The 25,080-nt window shown below is 36.1% G+C and overlaps 1 protein-coding gene across 8 annotated transcripts in view; it reads right to left on the bottom strand.

Moving 5' to 3' along the window:
* PTPRZ1 (protein tyrosine phosphatase receptor type Z1) overlaps positions 1-25,080 on the bottom strand; it is a 182,978-nt gene that overhangs the window by 156,718 nt on the left and 1,180 nt on the right. The gene's annotated exons all lie outside the window — the stretch shown is intronic.

Consider the following 25,080-nt stretch of genomic DNA (forward strand, 5'->3'; position numbering starts at 1 on the left):
TAAAGAGAGGCACATCAAAACTGAAGGAGTGACTGGGACAGACAGAAAGGCGTCAGAGACAAGGCAAAGTTAATTTGCATTCTGTTGTGAAGGGTGAGCAGCCTTTTCTGGGTTGAGCAGGTTTCTTCAGTTGCCAGGGCTCTGACCCTTGTTCACATTTATGACCTGGTGTCTTCAGCATCTTGTTTCAGTTTACCCTTTCTGCTTACTTTCTCCCTGGTCATGTTTCTTACTTCTTCCAGCTCCCAAACTTGACCTCTGCACTCTGAAATCCAAATACAGGCTCCTGGGCTCTTGACCTATCTCTCAGGTTTCAATACCCATTCTCATGCCCTATTCTGTCTCAGTAATTGACCCTCTCACATCTGTTCAGATGTCAGCCATGAGAGTATCTATAACTGGGCCAGAATTTTCTTCAGAAAACGATCTATATCTGTTCCAATAGCTTTGCAGGCCCCTATGTTTACCTACTGGAAACAGTGGTCTCTACTATTAGAGAACTAGTTCCTAAGCACAAATATTATTTCTAGAGTTTCCTTGTACTTTAAAAACTCTCTCTTGTCCAAGGCCCCAAGCTTGGTCTCCAATAGTCCATAAAAGGAACTCTCAATCCATGAACACCATGTAATGCTCTCTCAAGGGAATTGTCAACCTCCAGTTGAAGGCTGTTCCACAGCCACAGTCTGACTTGCATAGAGCTAGAGGGTCTTCCAATCAGATCTGATCCTTTCCCCAGGTCTAGGGAATGGGTATTCCCTTGTCCCAAGTCCCCATCTTCTCTATGCTCAGCTGTAATTCCAAAGAGCTCCAGGATTCAAGCTTTCTCAGGAGAGAGATTGCCTGAAAGAAACTAGATAATGTTTCATTCTGTTCAAATGAAATCTAAGCTTTAAGTAACTTCAAAGATAGAACAAAATTTCTGATAACTTAAAAAACAAAATATGAACTTGTACAGTTAGCAGAATTTATCTTCCATATACTTTATGTTACCTATGAAATAATACAAATATAACAAAGTAATAAATATAGAAAATGTACTTGAGAGATCTTGAAATCACATTTGAATATAGCTACAATTATTAAAAGGTAGAAACACTGTGAGTCATGATTGAAAATAATCAGTCTGAACTTAGTAATAAGTATTAATACCTAGAAGAATTTGCCAACAGGAAGAAAATAGAGATGTGTTCTCATAACTATAGTTTCATTGAAAACTGCTAGTTTCAAAAAAACCCATTAGTATTGAAGGGCTTTTGAAGCTACAAAATGTTTACCATCCTGGGACTTAAATCTTACGATAAGCTGAGAAAGGAATGAGAAAGCAGTGATGAAAAAATTTTATCTAAAAGATACTTTAAATTATAGCAATAATTTAAATGACATTGCTCATTGTTACTACTTTTTTAAATTATAGAAATAATTTGAAGTATCTTAAAACCTGAGATTACTCAGGCTTTACAATAATGAATATGTAAAAGTTTTAGATAGACTTGCTGAGTTATTTCTGTAGCCTCATTTCACAACAATTCCTCATGTACTGCCACCATTAGTGATTCCATGCACTATTTTATTCTTGAACACACACTCTGCTTTAGTATTTTTTCCCCTGAATCTAAGTAACCCAACTACTTACTAAGAGCTTCCCCGAACTTTCTGGTAGATTTTAAGTCAGTATATGAAAGACGTCTCTTTGTAGCAAAATGTTCTTATTCTTAGAGCAGCAGATATACCACCTTGTTCTGATGTATAGGTTAGCAAGCAAAGCATTCAGCAGCACTTCTTGAGCACACTTCTCAATTTCTCAAAAGAAACATATTCAAGATAATTCCCTCATCTACCCGAAGGAAGTGTAGATAACATACATAAATTTGGCATTATTCTGGCAGGAAAGAAAAATAGTATATATTTTTACAAAAAAATGAAAGTTGACATCGGACTTCATCTTCTCATGCTTTAGAAAATACAATTTGAATACCATAGAGACAATATCTATTATGTCTATGTTATAGCTATGCAAAACAGTGGATAAAAGATTTCCAAGAAATTCTCTTAACAACAGAACCACTTTCTGGAGTATATGCAACGACATTTTTGGATTGTGAAAACATTACATCCTGTTTATTTTGAATTTCTTCACTGAAGGCTGTTCCTCAGCATAGAACCATACATAGAACATGAAAAAAAACCCATCACGTTATTCTATGATTAAAAGAAATCTTCTCTGAAGTGAATTCAGTGAGTAGGATGACACTTAAGAGAGTTGCTCATATTCTTGAAAGTCTCTAAGTACTTACATGGTTTACTGTTTTGTTTCAGGACCGAGAGGGCTGATACTTCTCTGTATACATTAGCAGGTATTATTTTCTGCTACCATAGTATTTAAATGTACCACCAAAATGGTACATTCTACATTTAGTAGGATGTTATTTTCCTCCTTCCCTAGGGCAAAGTTCTTTTTTCTTTTTTTTAATTTCAACTAGATTAACTAATGGATCCATTATGATATCATAAGGTTTTAGGGAAAAGAACAAGTGATTAAAAACTGTAGTTGAATGGTCAAATAAGTAATAAAGTCATGAATGGATAATTTTGCCTTATATACTATAATGTTCCTTATATACTATAATGTTCTCTGCATTTTGGCCACCGCAATCATCTAGTGTTTCTTGATCACTTACTCTACCCATGGAGATGAAAACATATTCACTACATGCAGCCTTGGGGAGGAGGCAGAGTAAGCTGCTGTGCATAGTTTTGGGTAGAGTAATGCTGTGAGAATGGCAGGAAGAACACGGGTCAGGTTAGTGGAGAAAGTAAAGAAGACCTAGCTAACAGAAAGAGGGATTTTGGTGAAAAATGGATATTAAGATGGGGAGAGACAGAGAGAGCAGACTAAGCAACCAGACAGCATCATGCATTGATGGGCTGTGGGGATAGAGGGATGCATAAAACAAGGTAGAAAAACAAGAACAAATGTCCATACTCTGAAAGCACCATGACAGCAGAAAGCCTTGAACCCATAGCATCAATGTAAAAAAACTTGAGATTCTGGCTTTGAAGAGGTCACGTTACATTTTTTCCCATAGAGACTAGTTCTTAGAATGTGTATGCTAATCTATGTCAAACCTATTTCAAACCTAATTCCACCACTATTATGAGTAAAGCCCATTAACACTAAAGGGTATGGGATTAAAAGCAGAAGCTTTGAAATCGACAGACATTGGTTCAAATCCAAGCTCTTCTACCGTCCACTTATGACTTTAAGGAAGCTAAAAGACCAATAATAACAAGAAAAACAACAATAGTGTCTATCATTGCATTATAAAGATTATATGAGAACACAAATAGAAAGTGCCTGGTACTAGGAATGTCTGAAGAAATGGTTATTAGTAAGGACAATACAAACCAAGCTAGTCTCTTTATACAAGAAATGTTGATTATCAAATAAACCCATTGACAATTTAGAGATTAAGGCAAATTGCCAATTGAGGGAAAAATGGACTGAAGCCATAAGCATGGAGCAATAAAAAAAATCTCACCCCAGAAAGTCTGTTTCCCAAGTCCTCATAAATATCTTATCTATATGAGCAGAATCATACAGTATTTATTTTACTGTAGCTGGCTTATTTTACTTAGCATAATGTTCTTTAGGTTAATCTATGTTGTAGCCTATGACAGGATTTCTTTCTTTTTTCAAGGCTGGTTAATATTTCACTGCCTGCATTTTCTGTGTCCATTCATTCATTCATGGACATTTAGGTTGTTTCCATCTCTCAGCTATTATGAATAATGCCGTAGTATCTAAAGTAGGCAAACTCTTAGACACAGAGAATAGAATAGTACTTTCCAAGGCTGGTGGAGAGGGAAAAATGAGAAGTTATTCAATGGATACAGAGTTTCAGTCATACAAGATTAAGACATTCTAGATATATCCTTTGCAATATGCATGTAATTAACAATTCTATACTATACACTTAAAAATTTAAGAAGGTTGATTTCAAGTTACGTGTTTTTTTATCACAATAAGCTTTTAAAACATCTACTCTTTATCAATTACAGAATCATTGATGTAAATGTGCTCCTTTTTAAAAATGTATATATGCTCTTATTAAGGTTGGACATTCAAGTTCAGCATAAATTACATTGACCAGATAATCAGTGAATAAATGTATAAACGAGTACACAAAGAAATGGAGATTTGATTGGGAAAACAGGCAGAATGACTGACTAACTTGGGAGACTGGTAACACTTGGCAAGAGGGAGGACCCAGACAAGGGGCAGAAACGGGGATTCTAGCTCTCCAAGTCAATGAAATAATATGTATCTGGGGAGCATAGGAGAAAATACGTCAAGAAAAAGGGAAAATGCTAAGCCAAACTTCTATTTCTCTGAGATCTGTCTGGTATCTGAAGGATCTGGTCTTTTACATTTCACTGACAATTATCTTCTTGACCTGTTTAGTGTACAGACTGTAGGATGCCAATGCCTTTTATACCCCTTCCTCATAAGGCCAATCTGAGTCATCATGAAGACTCTCAAATGATCCTTTAAGAGAGAGAGAGAGATCTTTATTTCTAGTGTGTAAAACTAAAGATTTATAAAATGATAGCTGTGCTTACAATAAAATAATTTATAAACTAAGCCTTTGCAACTTGCAATAAACAAAATCTTTACTCCCTCCTGTAGTTTACACTTCCTTTAAAATATTGTTTTACATCTCTGTCAATAAAAATTTAAGAAAAAGAGCATTGCTATTTTTGTTGCAAAAGTCTGCAAAAATTTTAATTAGCGTATGAAATCAATTCTACCCAATACTATCCACTTCCTGTAAGTCCCCCTATTTCCTAAAAGCCTTGTGATTCAATAACCTGTCTCCCCAAAAGAGAAATAAGTGTGATTGTCCTACATGCACAAGACTTAAAGAAGGTAGGGGAAATGGGACTAGAAGAGAACAGACAGGAGAGAGAGGTCACAGCTATTTTTCTCATTAGGGTCACAGCCAGACTTTTAGGCCAATGCCTATTTTTTTGGGCTCCAAAAACCAGGGGTACAGCCTCTATTTTAGAAGAGAAGAAATAATATACCCCTTTAAAACATTTGGATATCAAAAGAGCTAAAGATTGTTGAACAAAAGATATAAACAATTTATGCAAACAAAAGCCTTCCTAGAACAGATTTTACTTCTGTCTTCCAAGGGAGGGATTATCATTTTTAAAATTAAGGTGATACTCTCAACCAAGAATGAACTATGATGACATTTAGGGTGTCTTTCCTTTTAAAGTCTATCCACTTCCATAGTGATAAATCCCAAAATTATCTAAAAAGTTATATATGACAAAAACAGTGAACAAAATACACCCTCCCTCAAATCTGATAAAGTCTATCAAAATCCAAGGAAATGGTCAGGGGGAGTCCAAACTACATATCCTTACGACAAATAATTCTAATAATCTATAATATAAGCAAAAGAACAACGACTGGCTGAGATAAAAGGCAATTTATCTCACACCTGTAATGCCAACATTTTGGGACGCCAAAGTGGGCAGATTGCTTGATCTCAGGAGTTTGAGGTGAGCCTGCGCAACGTGGCAAAATCCTGTCTCTACAAAAAATACAAAAATGAGCCAGGCGTGGCGGTGCATCTTGTAGTCCCAGCTAAACAGGAGACTGAGGTGAAAGAATCCCTTGAGCCTGGGAGAGAGAGGTTGTAGTGAGCCGAGATTACGCCACCACACTCCAGCCTGAGTGACGAATCCAGATCCTTTCTCAAATAAAAAATAAAAATATAAAATAAACAAGCAATTTAAATAGAAGATTTGTACAAAAAAGCAATTCACAAAAGAAATGCAAAAAATAATAAATACCAATGTAAATGTTTAACCATATTATTCATCAAACAAATGCCAAGTAACACAAGAGTGATGTTTCTGTTCTTTTGGTCTGTAAAACATTTAATGCTGGGAAGGGTTTTGGCGAAGGGGTCCATCCATACACCGCTGACAGGAGCACCAACTGGCACCTGCTTTCCAGGGTGCAGTCTGACAATCTGAATCAACAGTTTTAGGAACATGCATGACTTTGTGGCAGAACTTTGCCTTCTAAAAATTTATTCTAAAAAATGATTAGACAGTAGGAGTTAAGGACTTGGAATTCAGACATAGATCCGAGTCTCATGTCAATCAACTATTTACTAGCCCTGTGCACATGATTAGGTTGTTGAATACTTTCTCATTTAACACATTCGAAGTCTAGACTTCCTCAGTCACACCCCTGAATGAGGATAAAGAAGTGTAGCTACCCAATAACATCATTATTTTCAGTAGAAAAAATATATACAAAATAATTAAAATACTATCTGGGACCCTACAAACACTTAGGAAATACTGGCTGTCGTTACGAATTTGTTGTTACAGGGGAACCAATACAAGAAAATTCATGAATGCATGGTGAATAACAGAAAAAAAAAACCCTGTCAAAACATAATGTAATGAAATACTAGTTTGGCGTTTAATAGTGAATGTTAACTGTTTCCCCGATAACCATTTCCCCCTATTTCTACAGTAACAAAATCGTTTAGTTGAGCACCTGGTCATCCAAAATAAACGCTAAATTTTCCAGTCTTTTTTGTGGACTTGTGGCTAGGTTCTGGCAAAGTGAAGAGTACAACTTCTGCACTGTGTCTGTAAAGAGAATACACGGGCTTTGCCATTTCCCCATTTCTCCTTCTTACTTGATAGAATACTAACAGGATCATGAACTAATCAGGAAATACGGAAGACAGTACTACCTCCATGACAGTGGAACAAGATAGAAGAACCTTGGATGTTGACACCATGGTACAAACCATCTGAGTGACTTTATAAAAGAGAGGCCCACCAGTCTGGGCTGACAAGGAAAAGAAGAGAAACACATAGCCATTTGGGGTTTTTCAGACATGCAATCAAGCTATATTCTAACTGATACAGTGACTGAAAATGATGTTTAATGACATCACGAAGTTTCAGTATATTTTAGGTTCAAAATGCAGATCACCAAACCATTTGCATAGGGCAATCATTGTTAAAAATGTTCACTCCTCTCTTCCTCTCTACCCCTCCCTCCTTTCTTCTTCACTGTGTGTATGCACGTGCATGTAGAAAAATGCCAAGAAAGAAGTTAACTAAAATGTTTAAAAAATTGTATCTTTGATGGAATTGTGAGTAAAATTTACTTTTATGTATTTTACCTAATTTCTGAATATTTGCAATGATTGTGTATAATTTTATAACCACAAAAATATTTTTCAAAAAAACAAAGATACCCACTACCACACAGAAAATTATATATATATGGTTGAAAAGCTGGCATATTCCTAAGTCTTGGTCTATTATCTGTATTTTGGGGTAAATCCCAACTGCCTTATTATAGAAAGTTGATTATTAAGAGTCACTGTAAGACATTTAGATACTTAATGTAGATGCCGGCTTGATGGGTGCAGCAAACCATATTTATACATAGGTATATACATGCCTATGTATATACCTATGTAACAAACCTGCACATTCTGCACATGTAACCCAGAACTTAAAGTATAATAATAATTTTTAAAAATCTTAAGAACATTCTGTATTTAAAATAACAAATTTGTATTTACAGTACTAAATGACAAGAGACAGAGAAGTCGGAGGGAGATGGAAGAAGGCTGCTGGTGGTGGGTGGTAATGCACTTCTTCTCTGCTGTAGTGCAGGATTCAAAAAATGGTTTCCCTTTTGAAAATTACAGAAAAAAAATTTTAAGGTATGTTAGTAGTTAATGGGTAGAATAATTAAAAATGTGACCCAGAAATGATACATGAAAAGACTAGACAATGCAAAAACCAAAAACCAGAGAGTGCATAAATGAGCATAGATATGAAAAATAAAACAAGATGAAGGAAGAATGTTGAAAAAGTATGCTAAGATTTCAGACAAGGTCAAAAAATGTGACTATATGATATTTTCAAGGTTCATTTAATATTAATAAAAGGTTCATAAAATGTCAAAAATAAAATGAAAATGTAAGATGCATATGGCAATACAAACTAAAAAGAGAAGCAGTGATATCAGCCAAAATATGATTCAAGCAAAGTCAAACTAAAAAAGAAAAAAAATATTTTGTTTTATTAAACAAACACTTACTGAGCATGTCTCACATACCAGGCATTATGCTAGGGGCTGGGACTACATGGTGGACAAACACAAAAACCTTCACAGGGCTACATTCTTCTGAGAAGAGATAGAGAATAAAAGAACTTTGAAAAATGCAGGAGTGATAAGGACTAAGGAGAAAAATAAAGCGGGGAAGACATAGGACATTTAGGAAGAGAGGTGGTTGCAGTATTGCAGTAATGTGTCCAAGAAAGTCCTCAATGAAAACGTATCATTGAACAAAAAACAAAGGAGGTGAGAAAGTGGATCATAAATAATTATGCAAGAAAGCCATTCCAATTCGAGAGAATAGCAACAACAAAGGCCTTGAGGAGAATGTGCCTTGATTCAGAAGAGCTAGGAGGATAGTGAGTCCAGAAGAGAAGAGTGAGGCCACTGAAGAAGCAACAGCAGAGCCAAGCTTCAAGGCTCAAGTTTGTAATCCCAGCACTTTGGGAGGCTGAGGCAGGAGGCTCGCTTGAGCCCAGGCTATTGAGACTAGCCTGGGTAACATAGATACATTTTATCTCTACGATAAATTTGAAAAAAATAGCCAGGCGTGGTAGCATGTGTCTGTAGTCCCAGTTACTTGGGAGGCTGAGGTAGAAGGATTGCTTCACTTCAGAAGGTCAGGACCACAGCGAACTCTGATCACACCACTGCACTCCAGTCTGGGTGACAGAGTGATAACAAAATAAATTTTTAAGAAATAAGAAGAAAAACAATAGGAGGCCAGAGCATTTGAGGCTTGATGGACACTTCATGAGCAGAGATTTTGGCTTTTATTCTGAGTGAAATAAGAAATTGGAGAGTGACGTGATCTGACTTACATTCCAACAAAATCACCCTGCCTGATTTGTGTGGCAAAGTAGGCCACACAACTTCATCAGTGGAGAAGCCAGTGAAATAATCCAAGAAGAGATGATGTAAAAACTTGGATAGGTGGTAGCAGTTGATGGAGATCATGAGAAAAGATAGCCCAGGAGCAATACTGACATCTGCGATTGAAGATTATGCATAGGTCATAAGAGAGATGGAAGAATTAAAGGTGGCTCCAAGGTTTTTATCTTAAGCAACTGAGTATGGTTGTTATTTTTTGGGATAAAGAAGACAGTGGAAGTAGGAGCTGGGATGGGAGGAAGATCAGGAGATCGAGTTTGAACACGTCGTTTGAGAAGTGTGTTACGTATCTAAATGGATAGCTGAATATGTATCCTAAAGTTCAGGTACAACTTCTTGTCTAGACAAACAAATTTGGGAGTCATCAATGTAGAGAATACAGGGTTGAGATAGCAATGCAAATAGTGTAGACACAAAACAGAAAGAGCCCAAGGAAGAACTCTAAGGACTCCAGTGTTTAGAAGTTGGGGGGATGAGAAGGAACTAGAAAAAGAGATTGAGGAAGCCAGTGGAGTACAATGTATGTGGCTAGTGAGATGGCAGGAAAGCTACAAGCATGGTGCCCTGGAAGTCAGGTGAACAAAGCATCTCCAGAATGACACAATGGTAACAGTCAAAAGCTCTAGCAGGTCTATCAGGTGAGGACCAACACTTGATATATACTGGATATAGCAACGTCAAAGGCACCGGTGAGACTGATAAGGGTTTTTTGTTTTTTTGTTTTTTGCATGGTGGAAGCATAATCCTGTTTAAAGTGAGTTCAGGAACAAAGGACAGAAGAGAAAACGGAGACATCGGCTATAGAAAACTCTTCCCAAAAGTTTAGCAGGCAATAGAAGAGAGAAATGTGGCAGAAGTCAAGAGAAGTTTTTGGTTTTTGTTTTTTTTTTTCTAATGGTAGAAATAACAGCGTGTTAAGAAACACCCATTATTTTAACCACAGTTGCTGATTAACTTACCTTATGCTAAGCTGTTAATTTGAAAGAAAACACCAATGCTTCAATTACAAATGGATATAATGCAAAAAAAATGAATTTTGTAACTGAAGATGTGACAGTTAGCTGTAAACATTCACACAAAACGTTGCTTCAGGATGTAGGAAGTCCTTCTAAAGTAATTCATGGTACTTTTGTCTACATTCTCTAATATTTTACAGCCCTTTATGCTTTTGCACAAAAGAATTCCTCATCAAAAATTTCAGAAGTCAAAGTAAATTTATCCTAATACATAGACCTAACATAATTTTATGACTAATACAAAGGACCGTAAGTATAATGGCTAAATTTTGTGCAACGCTTCTCATACTGAAATGTTTGACTCAGCCCTCATTTTACATAATTTTTTGTAAAAAAGAAAGCCTTTTGAAGGTGGGATCAAAGTATTAATTTAAAAATATTAATTTTAAACCTATTTAGTTCCTTTCTGTGTTCATAATTTTAAAACTTCAAAAATTTAATTCATTCCCTATATAATTGTGTTTTAAAACATGATTATCCAAATTAAGTCTGACCGGAGCCTTAATCATTGCTTATGGCTATTTGCCAATTCTTCATTAGATCAAATACTGCTGCTTTTAGCTATTATGTAATAAAATAATAACCTTTAAATGTCTAATAACATAGTTAATAGTCTATCAAGCATCACTATTTCAACAAATAGTCTGTTTTTTTAGTGTCTCTTAATTAACAACTGAGCACTGTAATTACTTTCCTCAGATGTGTTGTTTTTTCTTAATTATGCATTTCTTAAATTATAATGATTACATTTTGTCCTGCATATTAAAACAAACATTTTGAAATAATTTCTTAGATCACCTGTTATTTAATATTAGTCCAATTCATCCTAAGCTAAAAGTAATGGCTATTCTTTCAGTGTAAGCGATTACATATTTTAGTGGGTCCATTATCCTGATTCTAATTCTGATTGGGATGAATGTTTTCTGAATAGGAATTCCTTATAGTTTTTCACAGAATTGGGAAGTTACAGAAGTTTGTGTAAATAACTTCCATTTGCTATTAGTCTCATAACTATTTCAGCTATTTTTTTATTGAATAGAATGCTAACTTCAATAGTATTCGAAACATTTGCCCCATCTTGATAGACTTTTATTTTAACAATGGATTTCTTCACAGTCTCTTAGTGTTTTACAATTCTTATTCGGAACAATTCATCTACACTCTAAACAATGCCAGCAGCCCAAAGAAGAGAAACTGATTCTTGACACAAAATGTATGGCCTCAGAATGTCACTCAAAACCCTCCAAGCAGGGCAGGGCATAACTCTAATATTCCTATATTTTTTAAGACTTTGAAGCATCAAAAAACACTGTCTCTCTTTCCTAAGGAAAATAGCTTTTCCTCTATAAATCTTTTACATTGATCAAAAATTTTAAAGCATTCAATCCATGATAAAAATGCTGACAATACATCCAGTGGCTGTAAAATATACAGACAGTGCTTTCTCCAAGCTTGAATCAAACAGGATCTCACATATCTCAGATCTTGTTCTTGGTAGAAAGGGATAAAAGGAACCAAGAGAAATGCTCTTGGCTAGCACTGGCTGGGATGTTGGAGGGAAGAAGAGGTGTTAGCAAGAGGGATCCGGTATCTTTTTGTTTCATTAAAACCCCGACTTGACAGGAAACACAGGGAAAACTTACCCATAGAAATGGTGCATCCGCTTCGCAGGCCAAAAAGTAGATTCTCCCACTGCTACTTAGAATAAAGAAACTTATAGTTCTCTTTCTCTCATGTTTCTGGCCACAGTCATCTCTCTTCCCTTCTTCTGCATTCACTATTATACTCTATTCCAATCACTTAATTTTCTTTCTTAAAACTCTGAATGCCAAGAGTAAAAGCCCTTAGGAAGTTGTCCACGATTGTCTGCCAATTCAGTTCAAAATCTATATAGACTCTTGGACCTGTTAAAATGAGAATGTGATTTGATTGACCTACTTTCTGTTTACCTTTTTAAAAAAAATATAAGAGGGATTGAGTGAATTTGAGGGTGAACTGAATTCTAATTCCAAATGCAGCAAATGTGATCTCAAGACTCTTCTTCTGCCAAATGGGGGTACATAATTAGCAACGTTTAACATTCGGTTGCCCAGAAATTACTGTATTTTCTATTTTTCAAGTGATTGCTTTTGAAGGAATTTCACTCACTCATTTATTCCACAAATATTTACTGAGCACCTACTATATAAGCAAGAAGTCTTTAGAGCCCAGTGGCTATATCTCATGAGAAGGCTAGAATCCTTGAAGACACAGTCATAGAAATGACTGACATGCAATATGAGTGCTGTGCCATCATGGGTGAGATGTTTTCCTTTCTCTGGAAGGGGTCAGTGATGTATCAGAGAAAGTTTCACAGTAAAAGACAACTGGAATGCATGGGGGCAAAAGACACCACAAGACAAGGAAAAGATTGAGCTGAAGGGAAGGAGCACACGTATGGAGATTCAAGTAAAGCTGGACAGGTGGCCTGAGTTCAGGTTTGAAGCACTTTGCGTGCCCTGATAAGAGCATCATATGACATAAAAATTCGTAAGAATCTACAGGTCCTTCCCCTGATGAGTAGGAAAAACACAGATTTTGTTTATTATTTTCTCAAAGGTTTCCATTGATGGGACCTGTACTGTGTTTTGTTATTAAAGTCAGTTGTAGAAGAATTGCTTTCTGAGAATTACAGAAACATATCATGTAAAAGGAAAGCCCTAAGAATCTGATTCCTTAAATCATTTCAATAGTCACTGCTACAAACTTGCAAAAAGTCTGATGACATTGGCCTTAGGCAATAATTTATCAAATAAGTAATAACCATAAAGCATTTGTTGAACAGCATACATCTTGGCAAGAAAGTAGGCTGGTGAAGATTTCCTACTTTGATGGTAGATGGATTTGTTTCTATTTTTATGGTTACGCATGTGTGTACATGTGTGTGTGTGTTACATTTAATAGAGTGAAATATTTCAGCTGTGTTTTTGATGAACTAACGTGTGTTTGGTATTTTTAAGTGAATGAACAAGAACATATATGATATGCAAAAACTTTTTATTCTTTATTACTGAATAATAGACAAAGACCCTGTGAGGATTAATCAGTAGGAACTTAAACTCCAGTCTACAAATCCTAAGTAGGATTATATGTGCACATATTAATATTTTCTCACTGAAACTGCATAGTCTGGCATATTAGATTGTAACAGACTGATATAATCAAGCATAATTACTGCCACACAAAAAAGTCTATATCAATTTTTTCTTGATGACCTATTTTCGGTGCATTTTCCCCAGTAGCGCAATCACCCAACACATCTCCAGCAGACTGTGTACTGTAGTCTCAAAGCCTCATATTTAAAAAGCCAGCACTCGCATGTATTTATGAGTGAAAACTCACTGCATGAAGATACATTTTCTTTACCAGTAGAAGACCCAACGTGTCTCACTATAAAAGGGTTTATAGGCCTTTTATCATCAGTAAAGAGACTGGCTATATATGGGATCTTCACTTGCCTGAATGCCATCAAGTCTAATACAACTTAGTCTCTTGTCGTGTTTGTAAAAATTATGTGTTTTGCCCCTCCAAATTGACAGATGCTGTAGAATTCTAATTTTAAAATGTGAAGTAAAAGAGGATGTCTTAAAAGCTCCTTCCAAATAGGGAATCAAAATACTTTCTTACTGGCATTTTGCCTTTTTTTGGGGGTGGAAAGGGTTTGGTATAAAATTTTGAATAATTTATTTAGAAACATGGGAGGTTCTTGTGTTTTCTTGATTTCTTATGCCAAGAATACTGAATAGTTAAAAAGTAATGAGAGGTTAGGAAGAAAGTAAGCTGGATTCACAGATAAGACAGAAGCATCATTGGATACTTTCTTGTGGGATGGACGGTGCCCAGATGTGCTGTCACTTAAAGGATTTAATGGCAACATACACTAGCTACTCTAATTAGCCACGTGACTTCACTCTTTGTGCTTCTGTCACAGGAATCCATTTTTCAGACGGCATTGCCATCTATGTTCAAAATTCTCCAGAGTGGCCAAGAATCATATGCATCCTAAATCATTCTTTGAAATTTTGGCACCAAGAGTTTACCTTTGTGGCAAAATAGCAGCTGCCACCACCAAAAATTAAGACTCAAGTTGGGAAGACTTAATTGTGGAAATGATGTGACATTTTTCTAGTGGTAGGTGTTGAACAGAACATACAAGAGGAGTGTTTTAACATACACATTTTGCTTATATCTTTTCCTACTTACACAATTATCTGGACATGATACAGTGGAATGCTGAGGAACACTAAATGCATTTTAGAGTAGGGACAAAAACCAACAAATTTCTGTATTCAAGCTTTTCCTTAGGAAAATAATCTAAAATGAGTAATATAGGCTTATTTTTATGTTTTTTGAAATGCAGCAAAAGTGATGGGGAGGGGTACAAAAAGAGGCTCAGAATACTGAATGCAACTGCTAATGGTCCATCCATGTTCAAAAGGAAGAAGTGTTGCTCATATGGTCAGAGACGTTTTGAAAAATAAATTTATGTCTTTATTTTGTCTTTCCTTTTTCTGTCTTTCCACAGACTTAAAATATCATCCAAATAGTCTAACATTTACATTATTATTCTCTTTTTTGGTATGCTGCCAATTGTACAGGGTACAATTGATATCTGTAACCAGATTAACTCTTCAAAGACAAAAAGTATTTATTAAGAAGACCAAGCACAGTGTGGAGCACACAGAAAACGTTCAACAAACATGTGCTGAACTGAGTTTCACTGCTCTAACTGGACCCAAACCCTTTGGAGAGGGCCGGCAGTGTATTCAGGTCACAGGAAGAAGCAGAATTCTTTCTGTTCTTTCTTTATGTTGGAGGCAGGAAACCGTCAGGGTCAAAATATCCAGGATATATGGTACAATTAAACATAATAATGTTCCCAAATAATATAATCTTTTAACATTCAAAATAAAGCAGTATCAGTTTTTAAAGGCAGGAAAAAATGCATATATAATAAAATATACACATGCATTTGTGTATATATATGCATTTACATACATGCATTTATATATATCCTTATTTAGGTGTGTACATAGATGCACATATGCACATATACATATACATTTCCATAGAACATACTTATGTAAATGTATTTATATATATAAAACATCACATGCCATTTCCTCACTCTGAAAGGTATCAAAGGAAACTTCACAGTAACCAAACATTTCTATTGAAAATCTATTCAGTCATACTTTAAAAATAGACAAAAGTTGTATATTAAACTCTTATATAGTACAACATGTCCATATTTTTTCATCACATAGGAAAATATATGCTTACATTTCAGTCCTTGACAGCTGCCGCCTTCTCTCTTTCCGAAAATTAATGATGTTAACGTTATGTTAATAAATTTGTTAGCAGTTTACAAAGATACTAGATTATGGACATAAATACGATGGCCTTCAAGTAATCTGAACTTGTGGTTAAGGAAGGCTGTGTACTGGCAGACTGCTGGCTGAATGTCACAAGAGTAAATGTGTTCACTGCAAAAAGGACAAATACAAGGGTTCGAAAGGCGAATGAAGTAAGCAGTTTTGAGATGAGCACTTGATAAGATTAAACTAAAGCTATAAATAAGCTCAAATCCATTCTTTAAAAAAAGTTTGCTTCTCTTGTTTAAGTTGTGATGCTAATCTCTAAATAAAATAATCATTTTAAGCAGCACTATTTCCTCTTACTGCTACTCAAGGCACTGAGTTAATCCGTTCAGAGAAAATACCTAGCGTCAATTCCTGTCTTGTCTTAACAAATTTAGCATTCTACCATTCAATAAATAAGCAGGTTTTCAAGCAACCATCCTCTATTTTTCTCTCTTCTTTCTTCCCTCCAAGTTATCAAATTCTGTAGAATTGTGTGTATTTGCTGCCTTCTCATTTCCTTCCTGGATATTTCTTGCATTCCATGTGCTCCATGCTACATCTTCACTTTCCCAGGGAAGACACTCCCTTGAGGATCACCAGTGACTCACTCCAGAGAATGGCACAACGTCCTACCAATTATACCAATTACATTCATATCAAGTGGGGTAATGTATTTGAAAGTGTTTGTTAAACATTCAAGAATTCGCTAAAGAGGATGATATTATTATATCCCAAATGATCTATAAATTTCCACTGTGACTGCCACCGTCTTAAGAGGCTTTAAAGAGGCCCGGCACGGTGGCTCACGCCTGTAATCCTGGCACTTTGGGAGGCCAAGGCTTGTGAATCACCTGAAGGTGGGAGATCGAGACCATCCTGACCAACATGGAGAAACCCCATCTCTACTAAAAACACAAAGATTAGCCAGGCATGGTGGTGCATGTCTGTAATCCCAGCTACTTGGGAAACTGAAGCAGGAGAATTGCTTGAACCTGGGAGGCAGAGGTTGTGGTGAGCTGAGATTGCCCCATTGCATTCCAGCCTGGACAAGAAGAGCAAAACTCCGTTTCAAAAAAAACAAAGGTGGCTTTTAACCAAGCTTCCTGATTCCCTGTCTTCCTCTGCTTCAATCCACCCTATGCTCTGATACCTGAGTTATCTTCCTAAAATAAAGAGATCTAGTCCAGTCATTTCACAGCTGAAAACACTTTAATACTTTCCCATTGTATAATGAATAGATTTCAAACTCAAAACTCTTCAGTCGGCCATTCTAAATCCTACTTACCATTTGAGACCTTTTACTGTTATACCCCTCTACCCTCTGTCCTCTCCCTCCAATTGCCAGGTTCTTACTTTCAGTCCATGTTTCTCTGCATGTCACCTTAATGCTTCTGATGCCCTTTGCTCCCATGGTGATTCCTGAAGCTCTATCCATTCATCCTGCATGGTGTATATCCAACTCCATCTCCTGCTAGAAACCTTCCAAGAGGTGAATTTAAGATTAAACATATCTCCACACATCTCACAATCTCATATGCCAGAAATTCCATCATATATGAGACCTACTTATGTTTGCATCTTTCTATCTTGTAAAAGTTCAGCTGACCACGAGAAGAATAGTCTCTCCAGAGGAATATTTATTCCAAGGAAGTTGCTCAGTAAAGATTCATTCAATTAATTTGTACTTGTGTAATCACTAATAAGTATATTAAAGGAGTTATTTGAAACACCTAGAAAAGTTCATTGTTATTGCTAATCAAGGCACTGAGTTATTGGTTGTAAATGGAGTTCTTGGTGATTTTCAAATGTAGTAAAAAGAAATAGCCTAGAATTGATTAATAATTTCACAAAAACACATAAGTTGCTAAAATGGAAAACCAATAGCTAAATCTTAATATCTATTTCATAACAGTAAACAAAAAGCAAAATTCTAACAAATTATGCATGGAGAAAGAAAATAAATCACAAAGAACAACAAGAATATGTATCACTGATGAAATGAATGATATTATGTGCCTATATCTGGATAAATGCCACTTGGAGTCCCCATCTCGGAGGCTGGTTAATTTATCCTCCTACCTACTAACAGAATTGAATCTTTGGACCCACTCCAAGACTGCCTGGCCTCCTGAAATTCTCTGGCTTTCAAAGACTATGAGGTCAACCACCATAGACCATACTCTACTTCTAGGGTTACTCTGAAACTAAAACGGCCTTAAGAAGAGAGAGAGAGATGGGAAAACTTCAGGACCTCTGTCTTATAGCACTAGTTTTGTTTTATGACAGCGTAAAACTTGCCAATATCTCCACCTTAAGAAAAATGAACTAAGATTAGCAGTGTCATGAATTTGGCCTAAATCTGTGGTTTTAATCCCAAGCTGTGCTCTATAATCACCTGGAGAATTTTAGAAAAATGTCTACGCCTGGGCTTAGCACCCATACATTATGAAGTACTTAATTTGACGCCCAGGAATCAGTATGATTTAAAAGTCTCCCAGACGCATAGTCAGCTTGAGCTGCTGTAACAAAATACCATATACTGGGTGGCTAACATAAAAGACATTCGCTTCTCACAGAGCTGGAAGCTGGGAAGTTTAATATGAAAAGGCCAGCAGATTTGATCTCTGGCGAGGGCTCTCTTTCTGGCTTGCAGGTAGCTGCCTTCTTTCTGTGTCTTTACATGGTGGAGAGAGGGAGGACTCTCATCTCTTTCTCTTCTTATACAGGTACTAATCTCATCCATGACAGCTTCACCCTCATGACCTAACTACCCCTAAAGGCCCTATCTTCAAATACGATCACATTGGCAGATTAGGGCTTCAACATGAATTTTGGAGGGGACACAAACATTCAGTCCATAACACCAGGTAAGTTCAAAATGCAGCCAGGATTGAGAACTACCGTCCTAGATAAATGGTCATCAGCTTTTTTGTGCACTAAAACACACATGACGCTAATATCCCACATGCTCCTCAAAGATATCCTTACACTCCTTTGGGAAGATCATGATTTTGCACAAAATCATGTGTGTGGCAGCTGAGACAAGACCACCTTAACATATCCTCTTCAAGAAAATGTGTCAGAATGCAAGCAGGTAAAAATATAAGAATAGAAATAATTTTTAATTTGATGACAATATGAATGAAAACCGTCAGAAAATCTAGAAACTTCCTATGTTCTTCTAGCATGTTCTAAGCGTGCAATCAAGACTCTGATTATTACCATGGTCTCTGCTTAAAGTGATCATTTTAAAAAGCAATATTTTATTTTATTCCCACTCAAAGTACTGAGTTAATCAGTTCGGAGAAAAGAGCTCATATCAAGACCGATCCCTGGGTAAATACATTAGAGCTTGAGGATTCAAGAAATAAGCAGTTCAGTAAGTGACAGTGAAAAATTACAAAATTTATCCAGCAAGTGCTAAAGGGAAGGCAGAGAGAGGGTAGAATATTTCTCCAAGAGCAGGAAGATAACTGTATTCTCATCATAGTTATGCATATGTTAACAGAAAATCCTTCTTTCCTGCTAATTAATAAATTATTTCCAAATGCCTAAGTACTACATTTCCAAGGAAACGTGTAAAAAATATCCCGTTAGTGTGCACATAAATTGACTTGTACTTACTGAATAAGCCCAGAAAGTTCACATTAACCAGTACCCAGAATAATTAAGTTTACTTTAATATCTGTGGGCAAGTATCAGAAGGGGGGAAAAAAAAGACAATCAGCTCATTTTATAACACTCGAATTTTTAGGCGGAAACATATACTTTCTGCCTAAACATATACTTTCTGTCAACTCATACTTCAAAAATTATGTTAACTATGAAGACTCCCAAATGTTATTAACACAGTAAAAATATTTTAACTAATGATTTCAAATAGCATTAGTCTCTTCTTTATCAAACTTTTCATCAAGGTGCTGAGCAAACTTAAGTTTGCTTAATTATCCTAAACTCATGCTCAAAGAAAGTGAAGCTGAAGAGGAGATAGAAACAAAAAAAGAAAAAGAAGGAGGGAATAAATAAAGGAAGAAAAAAAGGAGGAATGGAAGGGAGAAGGGAGGAAAGAGGAAGAAAGGAAGGAAGAAAGGAAGGAAGGAAGGAAGGAAGGAAGGAAGGAAGGAAGGAAGGAAGGAAGGAAGGAAGGCAATGATCCTAACAGAAAATCACCTCCTTTTTTCTGCTTTTGACTCCTATGAAGATTCAAATATTTGCTATGTGCAGAGTTAAACTTGTGCAGCACATCATCTCTAGGATTAATGATAAAACTATAATGATAAAATTATAGACAAATTCCAAAAGCATGTACATCCACATGATGAAACTACACTTCCCATAATTTGCCTGGTTTTCAAAATTGTTTTGTGCCACTATCTCTTATGGCCTGTCTGACTAAAGAAGACTTAAACCAATGTGATTGCTTTTGACTGACTGAAAATACAGTCTTCACAGGCTCAGGATACTTTATTTCTCATTACTGACCATCCTGCATCCGCCATTGCCCTCTCCTCCCCAACACCAGAGCAGCACAGGCACATGCACTCGTACACATACAAAGTGGCACACCAACTGACTTGAAGTTCTGGTCCCCTGGAATGTATCCAAAACTAATTGGTGCCGACTCATCTAGAACTAAAAGCTCACTCAAGGCTGATTCTGTAAGTACACATTCAGTATCAATCACAGGAGCTTTATTTTCCATGCACAGTGTCTGGATCTATGTGATGCTTGTGCAGGCATCGATCACTTTAATGACAGCTCCAGCCTCACAGAGGATGCTTATGTGCTTACGCGTATTTTTGGGAGAATCGATGATAGTAAAGTTCTTGTACCAGAAGTGACATTAAAGATGGACAGGTTAAGGTGAATGCTGACCTTACTCCCAGACTGAGATCATAATCAAAGGAGGGAAAGACCAGTGAAAATTGGCCAGTCTCAACAACAAACAACTATTTTTTTCTAAGAAGCTTCATGGTACAATCTTCCTATGACCTTACACATTAAAGATTTATTGGCACCTACTTTAAGTGTTAAGTTTAACAATGCAATGGTGATTGGATTTTTTCATGGAATTCTTCACTGAATGAATTTAAAAATGAATGAATGATGAAAATAAGAATGAATTCTTTACCCTCAAATAATTTAGTCAAGTCACTGAAAAACAATACAGTGGATAACAGAACAAATTACGGAAAATGTGTTATGGGAGCAGAGCATTCACTCTCAAACTGGTGGTACTGGTGCTTAATCTCCTCCATTTAACTGCAGTCCATAAAGGCCACAAAGTGGCCATTGAACTCTTCACTTATTGTTGCTCTACCAAAGGCCCCATCATGTTTCTAGGATGTTTGCAGGCTAACACGATATAAACCGTAACTCACATGCATCAACACTTGAAACAATTTTAATGACTTTGGAAATTTTCCTTGTTGAGTTGACAGCTCCTCATGAGTCTTACCAATCATTATTTTACTAGTATTTTTTCTGTTGTTGTTGTTGTGCCAAAACAGCACTGCCCAGATGAAGATGTTCCATATCTGTACTGCCCCATGTGGTTGCCACTAGCCACACAGACTACTGAGCACTTGAAATGTGCGTAGTGTGACTGAGGAACTGAATTGTTTTATTTTAATGCAATTTAAATTAAATAGCTACATCTGCCTAGTGGCTATGGAATTAAACAGGACACTTCTTAAATGCAAGTGTTTTAAGATTGTGCAATATGATATTTTTTCTTTCTTTAATTTCTATACAATATGTTATATATGTTTCTGAAGAATTGCAAACACAGAGAAAAACTGGTTTCCTTTTGTAACCTGAAGTTCCTTCTAGGAATTAATTAATCTCAGTAAGACATTAAAAGTTAAAAAACAATTAAATTATATATATATATATATATATATATATACATACACACACATTTTTATATATGCATATATACATGTATACACACAGATATATGTATACATTTATGTATATGCATATAGATACATAACACACACATATCTCTCTCGTTTAAATTGGCTCTGAATTTCACCATTAGAATTTGTAATGGAGCAGGAAGCATTTAAAAATATTTAAGAGTTAACATATTCAACACATTAGGAGGTATTTGGAAAAGACATATTCTCAACTAGTTATGAACAGAGAGAGTATCTTTAAAACTAGATTTAAAGAAAGTTTTCATTGTGGGATTGAATCAGACTAGCTAGGTTGTTGGCATTATGAGTATTAAGTCTGATTATGTTTGCGCACAGCTGAATTATTAGTGCCTAGCATGGTGCCTTGCAGATGTCAGGCACTTATGGACATCTAGTGAATGTGTAGTCAAAGTAGTATGGCCAGAACTATTCTGTATCAGGGTCACAGTGGATGCTACACGACCATATGCATTTGTGAAAATTTTCAAGATGGTACACTAACAAAATGTAAACTAAGCCTTAGTTTTCAATAAAGAACAAAAGGGTAATACGAGAGCACTTGGGAAAAATCATGAAAGGGATCCTCAGGAAAGCAAATGGGACTGTGAAATGTACCATCACATTGCATGTAAGCAAGCTAGTGACTGCCAAATAGCAAATTGATCCTGGAAATAAAAAGAGGAAACGCCTCAGGCTCTGGAGTCCGAAGGACTACACAGGCTGAGTCAGAATGTATGATGTTAGGCAAGTTATTTGAGCTCTCTGTACTGTGTTTCCTCATTTGTAAAAGGTGTACAATGAAAATGCCAATATCAACGGGTTTTGAGAAGAGTGAAATGAGAGAATGTGCCTTAGATGGTCAATACTGAAACTGCATCTGGTAAACATCTGAGTAGATGGTAACTGAAAATAAAACAGAGGCTCATCTTCTTGATGATGCCTTCCTTTGAAGTCTTCTGGTTCTGACTGAGGGGTTCCATTTCCATGCCACAGTCTGAATGGTTGGCAAATGGGTGGTCAAGCAAATCTCTCACGTTAGACAGTACTCAAATCTTTTCAGAGTTAAAGAGAATGAGAAAACGCAGCTTGTGCTTCCAGAAAAACCTGAATTTTTGCCAAAAGCAAAATTCCCACAACATAAAATTTTAAGCAAGATCTTAAATCTCTAGTGCAGACATGATAGTAAAAACGAATTCGTCAATGAAATTATTTCTCATGGCAAACTTCCCTGAGTGGAAGTAACCACAGTATATGTAAAAAGGAGAGTGAACTGAAATAAAGAAAATTGCAACTCTGCAATCAAAAGTAATTAATCTTCTGAATAGAGACTAGTTATTATTTGGGAGAAAAGCATGAATATTTTATATATATGGTTACAATTTGTTTTCAGAGGATAAACGGACCAAACTCAAAGTCACAACATATTAAATTTCACTGACTGTATAACCAGCATCAATTAGGAAGCTAATTCTTGCAGAGGAGTTGGGTATAATTTGCTGTTAATATGGCTCTTAAAGCAGTAAGACATGACTAAAAAGTTCAGAATGTGATTCATTACGTATTTAATAGTAATACTTAAACATTTGAACTTAGTATACCTTATGGCACTACAACTCACTTAATTCAAAGATCCTGAATTCTCTCATTAATTGGAAGAAATTATTCCTTAAAAGCTCTTAAAACATCTACCTCTCTTCTATGACTCATAGTTAAGCCTCCTTACAGGAAAACCACTGCAGCTTTCCCCATAAGTTATACCTGTTCAGTGGGTCAAGAAAAATTTGTTATGGTCCATAGACTCTGGTAAATTTTTTGTCTGGAGAGTTATTTGAAAGAAGCAGTTGGTCTATTATGTTCAGTTCAAAACATCAGGGCATTTTAGATACAAAATGATATGATCTGATCACTAAGACATTCTTAATTGCCAATAATCAAATATCTTCGTGAACTCTACAGCTTGTTCCTGGATAATGCTAAGAACAGCAACCTAATGTTCAAATTCTACTGAGCTGTCTTCCTGTACAGCAAGCCTCAGTCAGTTGACAGACCCTTACTAAGCACTTATTACATGTGTCAGGCTATCTCACTGGCTCCAGGAAAGCTGAAGATGAGGAGTAAACACATTCACAAACACTGAAGTAAGAGCTGAGTGAAAAATAATTGAAATGAAGCCTAATTTTTTCATTTGAAGATAATGTGCCTCACTTTCTCAAAACATGCTGCCCTAAGATCAAGATATTTATGTTACTTGATGTTGCCAGTCCCTCCAAATCAGCCTGTTGGCAATTATGTGAAAGACCAACTTTGTTAACATAGTGAGGGACACAAAATCAGTCACCTTCCAGTCTCAACAAAACTCACTTTGAGTTCCAATGCAAGCTTAAATCAGTAGCACTACATAAGCTTGTGCTAGTCTTTAAAGGTTAATTAAGCTCTTTACACTTAAATTTTACATCATCAAAGAGTTAAAGAAAATGTTCAACAGACTGAAAATTATACTACAAAAATAGGCTACAAATAATGCTTTACAGAGAAAAACCTTTGCAAATGTGGTATATTTAGTATATTGACATAATGGACTATTACTCAGCCACAGAAAGGAATGAAGTACTGATACATACTACACAAGAATGAAACTGAAAATATTATGCCAAGTGAACAAAGCCAGACAGAAAAGGCCACATGTTCCATATTCTATTTATATAAAATGTCCAGGATAGGCAAATTTATAGAGACAGAAAGTAGATTAGTGGTTGTGAGGAGCCAGGGTCATGGAGAATGGCTGCTAATGAACATGGGGTTTCTTTTGGGGGTTATTAAAACATTTTCGAATTAGATAGTGGTGATGGCTACACATCTTCATGAATATACTAGAAACCACGGAACCATGTTAAAAACGTGAATGATATGATGTGTGAATTTTATCTCAACATTTTTTCAAAAGGATCCACAACATGCTCTGGGCACATGACTTTGAAGACAGACAAAGCAATACTCTGGTTAATTTCCTCACTGCTGTAATGTTTACTTAACTTATTTAAGTACTTAGAAGACCTGGCTTCACTGTTAAAATAGATATACAATAGAAATGTGAATTCAACAGGTGTGTGTTTGATGACCACAGTACTTTTCAAAAATGTCTTCCCGTCTCCAGAATTGACTATAAAGGTTTTAGAATCAACGGGGACCAGAGATTCGCCTGAATGTCTTACGTGTCAACTGTGCATCACACCGCCCCTGAGCACTTTCATAAAGTGTTTGAAATTTAAATTATGTCCGTGTGTGGTGGTCTGTGGGCAATTATCACCAAATTTGCAATGCAATTCTCATTTATTAGAACTTAAAAATGATTTCTGTTTGTAAAGGTTACTGTGCCGAGAGCAGCACCATCTATTGGAAGAAAATGTACGTGTAGTATCTACTCTAATATGAACCAGCTAACATTTAAAAATTGGGAGCCTCTGACTGAAAAGAAATATGTGTACTCACAAAGCGAGGCACACTTTGTAACTTTCAGGTAAATGCTTAAACCCATTATATTCCATCCTGATGGAAAATCATGAAGGAAAACAGGCATTTCTTTAATAAAACGCAAATGTCCAGTCTTGCACTTCTTGGAAATGACTGGAAAACTTGAGTCTGCATCGCAGGTAAAGGCAATGTTTAAACTGGCT

This window comes from Callithrix jacchus, chromosome 11 (genome assembly GCF_049354715.1).
Source record: "Callithrix jacchus isolate 240 chromosome 11, calJac240_pri, whole genome shotgun sequence".
In the NCBI taxonomy this organism is placed as follows: domain Eukaryota; kingdom Metazoa; phylum Chordata; class Mammalia; order Primates; family Cebidae; genus Callithrix; species Callithrix jacchus.